The 6464-nt window shown below is 51.7% G+C and overlaps 2 pseudogenes; both read right to left on the bottom strand.

Moving 5' to 3' along the window:
• Nucleotides 1-217: 217 nt before the first annotated feature.
• On the bottom strand, nucleotides 218-2232 carry LOC130017319 (pre-mRNA-splicing factor RBM22-like; annotated as a pseudogene).
• A 1503-nt stretch (nucleotides 2233-3735) lies between these two features.
• On the bottom strand, nucleotides 3736-6322 carry LOC130017317 (ubiquitin carboxyl-terminal hydrolase isozyme L1-like; annotated as a pseudogene).
• Nucleotides 6323-6464: the final 142 nt, after the last annotated feature.

Raw genomic sequence — 6464 nt, 5'->3', positions numbered from 1 at the left:
TGTTCTAGCAGAAATCAGATGTGTTGACTCAGCTGATCTCCCGTCAATCCTTTGAATACATACATGTGAAAGCATGACTGTGCAACTGCCCGCACCTGACCATATTCAGCTACTATGGAAACTACAAAGGAAGGAAAAATATATCTATTCCCAGGTTCATTTACTGGGATTTTCATGCACCTTCTCTTCTGTAGCACCTCTGGGTGGGGAGAATGCCCTAGGGGCTGCTGTGTTGCCCAGCCTGAGCTCCCATCCTCTGAGGGTCCTGAGAAGGATAATGGATTGGTCCTGGAGCCTCATGAAAGGAGGGGGTGGCCCCATGGGATGGAACAGGTGTGGCCAGAACCCGGGGGTGGGGGGGGGGCAATGTTCACCACACCCAGAGGACCACTTGGGGGTAGGATGAAGTAGCTGGCACAAGGTTCTTCTGCAGGAGGAGGAGGAAGAAGTGCTCCTGGCAGTCCCCGGACAGGCTCTAGCTTGATCCCAGAACCTGGGGCTCCATCCTTCTCCTTTTCTTTCCCTCTACCTGCTTGGGACCTTCCCCATCTCACACGGAGCCTCCGGCCGTTGATGGTCAGCTTTTTCATGGACCTCTCAGCAATAACTTCCACAGCCTGCCTGGTGGCAAACTGAACGACAGCACACTGCTGTCTCTGGATGACAGTCACCATCCGGATCTCTCCGAACTGAGAGAAATGGTTCTTTAGATCTGTCTCGGTCACAGTGTCCCCCAGACCCTCCACATAGAGTGTGGCGATAGTCTTCTCCTCGGGTCGGTACAGACGGGGCATTGCTGATGCCCGCTTTAGAAGTTTGTCTGCCACAGGGTCATTGGTCCCATAGTACCGGTCTCGAATATTCTGATCAGCAAGGGGTTCATCTGAATGTGTGGGTTTCTCATGTCTGTATGGACACTCCTCTCCTCTCTGACACTCTTCCTTTCACCCAGAAGGAGCAAATAGGGGGGCGGTTTCTTTTATAATAAGGTGCCGTCCGACTTTGACCGTGAGTGTGGAAAAGTAGGACTACAGCTGAATCTTACGAAGACAATGTTTATGAGAAACAGCCTCGTTCCTGACGCCCCATTCGCTCTCAATGGAACGACCATCTCCGAATGCAACAGCTATGTGTACCTAGGTCGAGAGGTCAACATGACAAATGACCTGGCACCCGAGCTGCGCAGGAGGAAGAGAGCGGCTTGGAACGCCTTCAAGAACGTCGAAGAAATAGCTAAGAGGACGAAGAACCTCCGGCTCCGGGCACATCTCTTTGATTCCACTGTTCTTCCTGCATTAACATATGCCTCAGAGACCTGGGCCCTACGCAAACAGGATGAGAACGCTATTTGGGTCTCCCAAAGAAGAATAGAAAGAGCTATGCTTGGAATATCACGTTTCACTCAAATGAGAGAAAAATCCGGAGTTCCGACATCCATCGACGATCAAGAATCAGGGACGCTGTCTCGTTTGCCAAGGTGTCAAAAATCAGGTGGGCTGGTCACGTAATGACATTTAAAGACGACCGCTGGACTAGAGCTGTTACTGACTGGATTCCACGGGATGTCAAAAGACCTCATGGCCGCCCACCTACCAGATAGTCAGACTTCTTCGTCAAGATCATGAACGATCGGTTTGAGGCTCTTCATGTTCCCGGAGCAAACAGATGCCATTGGGCTACACTAGCACGCGACAGGAACAAATGGAGACGTTACTGGCGCCCGCTCAAGCAAATCGATGACTAACGGGAAGTTAAGTGATTAAGTGATTAAGGTGCCGTCCGTGCCAGCTTGAGAAGTGTATCCCTGGTAGAGGTGACTTTCCGGAGCTCGCCAACGGGCCAGGTTCCATCTGCGTTAGAGATCTCTCTCTCCGTATTCTGAGTGTAGTACTCTTTGTTAAGATCTGCTTTGGGCATGTCCTCCTTCAACGACAGCTCTGCATCACGAACCTGGGTGGGCAGGCCGTACTCCAGGTCCAACAGGCAGGATTGGCAGACATTCTTCAGTTGGCAGCAGGTCCGGCACACTTGGGTCTTCTTGACACGCATCTGAACTCCAGGACATCAGCGAAATACCGTGAATGGTCTGGTACAGATTTTGCATTCCTTCCCATACTTTTCTTTGGTCATCCGGACATACGGGTTTTTTCCAAGACACGTCTGGCACAGAATCGGGAAGTCTGTGCCCTCCCAGTTCTGCCTGTTGCATGTGTTGGAGCCCAGTGAGGTCATCTTGAGCTTGTCCAGAGATGGCAGCAGCTTCCAAGTCGGGACAGACACCACCACAATCCTGTCCTGCCTGAGGCCAGCTCCCAGCTGTGACGTTTTATTTAGAGCCCTTGCGTCTTTCCACAATAGAAAGAGAAAAGAAGCAGCAGAGGGCGCATGCAGGACTCAAGCGTTAGGTGCTGGAGAACTGTCTCCCCAGAACCGACTCCCCAGCCCGGTCAGGTGACAGATGGGTGGATAAAGGATGGGGAACGGGGGAACAGGGTCCCAGGCTTGTTGGCTATCAGTTGATTTCTCTCCCCTCCCTGCGTAGTCGGATCTCTCCCCCGCCTCACAAGTGCAATTGTAGTTTTGGTCGTAGTCCCAGTCATCATAGGTCCATCATCCTAGTCTCCTCATAGACCTCAAAGTCCTCTGGTTGGTCGTAGTTCTCCTCTTCCTAGTGATCGTCTTCTCTCTGTCTTCTACGTTCTCCAAGTCCAAAGTCAAAAAGTCTCCTCTCTCCCCCCCTTAAAACACGTTTATGTAGAAATCAGGAAGGGTGGGGCACCTAGGGTGGGGGTGAACATTAGCATAACAGAGGTAAAGCCACGCCTTCAGGGGAAGTTCTAAGAGATTAACGGACTGACAAATCTCATCTGAGGGTTCAACGGTCCAGATTCCTAGGAGATCCACTCAAGGGTGGGGTTTTATCCAGGGTGTTTTGCTTTCTCCTTTCCTCAGCTAATAATCCATTTAAACAATCATAGTCAATTTCTAATATTTCTAGTCATTTGGTACAAACACAGTAAAGTATATACTAAGCTTAAAGGTTGGCTCTTCTGAGGTCATCTCTCTGTCAATCCCAGACTACAGTCCTCAGGTCAGGTTAGTCTATTTTTTTCGTAGTCATTGTTTTATTTATTTATTTAAGTTATTTTTTAATTGAATCTCCGTGAGACACAATTACCTCTCTCTCTCTCTCCACCCCCTTCTCTCCCCCCACTTTTGGGCATTATGGTTTGCAATGCAGATACTGAAAGACCATCATGTTTGGTCTTTTACCCACTTTCTTTTTTTTTTTTTTGCCTATTTTTTTTTAAAGGCCCTCCCGTTGATCGTCGATTTGCTCGAGCGGGCCCAGTAACGTCTCCATTGGAGACTTTGTTGTTACTGTGTCTGGCATATCGAATACTCTCGGTAGCTTGCCGGGCTCTCCAAGAGGGGCGGAGGAATCGAACTCGGGTCGGCCATGTTGGCCGCTTGTAAGGCGAACGCCCTACCCGCTGTGCTATCGCTCCAGCCCGGACAAACCGACCATATCCAAAGTCTTTAACAGACAAACAGAAGGAGCCACTTAAAGCATGAGATATTGAGATCCAAGACAGACACTGGGGGGGCAGGATATACTTAAACCATCGAAAGCTTCTACCCAAGTCTGCTCCATCAACAGCTGAGCTCTGCCAAGGGCATGGGGGTGGCTTAGGGTAAGCGCAGATCTGCAAATCAAAGGAGGACATCTGTGTTACAAGCACACGCGCATCTCAGAATGCGCTAGAAAAGGAAGTATTCACGCAGAAGGGGAGAGGGGGGACAATGGAGGCTCCTCCTAGGCATTAGGCTGCCTTGCAGAGGGCTACAGCAGAAAAGCGGACTTCCCCTTGCTCCCGCTCAGTGAATTCTCAGCACACCTTGGCAGCATCCCGCAGTAGTGAGTCTGCCGAGCTGGATCCATGGTTCACAGGGAAGGGCATCCGGCCATCAAGTTCATAGAGGTGGCTGTCCACATTGTTAAACAGAATGAAATGAAAATTCACTTTATCATCTACCCGACACTGGCCCTCCTGGGCCACGGCGTCGTGGGCTGCCTGGATAGCCTCGTTCTTCTCAAAGCATTTGACTCAGTCTTCAGGGGACAACTTCTCCGTTTCAGAAAGGAACTGTTTCAGGATGGACCCATCATTGAACTCCAGCTTGTCTTGGTTATTGGCCACAGCATGGATCAGCCTGATGGTCCCACAGGAGTTGCCGATGGTCTGCTTCATGAAGTATACTTTGGGGCTTACTGCTTGTCCCTTCAGCTCTTCAATCTGCTTTTTCCAGTCTTCTGCCCCCGCGCCTGGCTGTTCCTCGCCGGGGCCCCTTGGAGGGGAGCGGGTTGAGCTTTTCTCCCCGCCCCGACCAGGACTCCGGCAGCCGAAGACCTCCAAGACCAGCCAACACCATGCTGAGACCACTCTCCGCACACATGAAGGTTACTGGCAGAGGGACAAAGCCACGTGGGTTCCGGGGCCGAGATCTCCAAGCCTACTTGGATTGGAGTCGAGCATCCTCCACCCAGATCCTCCAAATTCCAGTAGGCGGGGGTCACACCCACCACCTGGCCCCCTGGTGCCGTGTAATCCCATCAACGGCCAAGACTCAGAGACTATAAAATCCAGCTCCCGGACGAGAACAGTGCAGTCTTCTGCCCCCACGCCTGGCTGTTCCTCGCCGGGGCCCCTTGGAGGGGAGCGGGTTGAGCTTTCCTCCCCGCCCCGACCAGGGCTCCGGCAGCCGAAGACCTCCAGGACCAGCCACCACCATGCTGAGACCACTCTCCGCACACATGAAGGTACTGGCAGAGGGACAAATCCACGCAGGTTCCAGGGCCGAGATCTCCCAGCCTACTCGGATTGGAGTCAAGCATTCTCCACCCAGATCCTCCAAATTCCAGTAGGCAGGGGTCACACCCACCACCTGGCCCCCTGGCGCCGTGTAATCCCATCAGCGGCCAAGACTCAGAGACTATAAAATCCAGTGACATCTTATCAGGACATCTTTTTATGACATCTTATTATCTCATTCCTACTTCGGACAAACTTGCAGGCTATCGAATGTAGCCTTCCCACAGGGCAGAGTCTGGCAAACTCCCCGTGGCGTACCAAATATGCCAAATACCAGTAACAATGATGGGTCTCATTCTCCTACAGAGCCTTGAATATAATCTCAGGGCTAGGATGAAGGAGACGTTACTGGGGCCTGCTCGAGGCAATCGACGAATAACAGGATGATGAAATGAAATGAATGAAATTTTTTTTTAAATAGAGTCTCGTGCCCCCGCACCTGGCTATCTTCACCAGGGCCCCTTGGAGGGGGGAGGGTTGAGTTTCTCTGCCCCCTCACCCCGCCCCGAGCAGAGCCCCAGCAGCTGAGGACCTCCGGAGCCAGCCATGGCCATTCTGGGACCACTCTCCACATGTCCGGATGGGCCTCATGCATGAAAGAACTGGCAAAGGAACCCAGGCATGCGGGATCCGGAGCTGAGGTCTCCAAGCCTACTCGGATTGGGACTGTGCCTTCTCCACCCAGACCCCCCATCTTCCAGTAGGTAGGTGTCACACCCACCAGCTGCCGCCAGCACCAGGTTGGTCCCATCAACGGCCAAGATGCAGAGACTATAAAACCCAGCTCCTGGAAGCGCGCGGCTGCATTTGCAGCCTCGTGACATCTTATTATCTTATTTTTCCTTTGGACAGCCTGGCAGGCTACCAAAAGTATCCTGCCCGCATGGCAGAGTCTGCAAACTTCCCGTGTCGTACTCAATATGCCAAATACCAGTAACAATGATGGGTCTCATTCTCCTAATCCTGAAAGAGCATTGAAATGGCTCTTTTAAAATCTGAGGGCTAGGAAGAAGGAGACGTTACTGGTGCCTGCTCGAGGAAATCAACGAACAACAGGATAATCGTGATCGTGATTTTTTAAAAATTTTATTTTATTGAACCACCATGGGCTGGAGCGATAGCACAGCGGGTAGGGCATTTACCTTGCACGCAGACAACATGACCGACCCAAGTTCGATTCCTCCGCCCCTCTCGGAGAGCCCGGCAAGCTACCGAGAGTATCTCGCCCCCACGGCAAAGCCTGGCAAGCTCCCCGTGACGTATTTGATATGCCAAACACAGTAGCAATTGTCACAATGGAGATGTTACTGGGCCCGCTCCAGCAAATCGATGAACAATGGGAAGACAGTGACAGTGACAGTGAATCACCAAGAGACACAGATACAAGCTTTCATGTTTGAGTGACAATCATACACTGTTCAAACACCCATCCCTCCACCAGGGCACATTCCACACCTCTAGTCTCCCCAGTATACCCCCTTTCCCACTCCCACTGCCTCCATGGCAGGCAATTTCCCACATACTCTATCCACTTTTGGGCATTATGGTTGGCAACAGATACTGAGAGGCCACGGTAGCCTTAACCCCAGT

The sequence above is a fragment of the Sorex fumeus genome, unplaced genomic scaffold (genome assembly GCF_029834395.1).
Source record: "Sorex fumeus unplaced genomic scaffold, SorFum_2.1 ptg000189l, whole genome shotgun sequence".
NCBI lineage: Eukaryota > Metazoa > Chordata > Mammalia > Eulipotyphla > Soricidae > Sorex > Sorex fumeus.
Note: the sequence above shows the minus strand (reverse complement) of the source record. Positions and strands in the feature narration are given on the sequence as shown.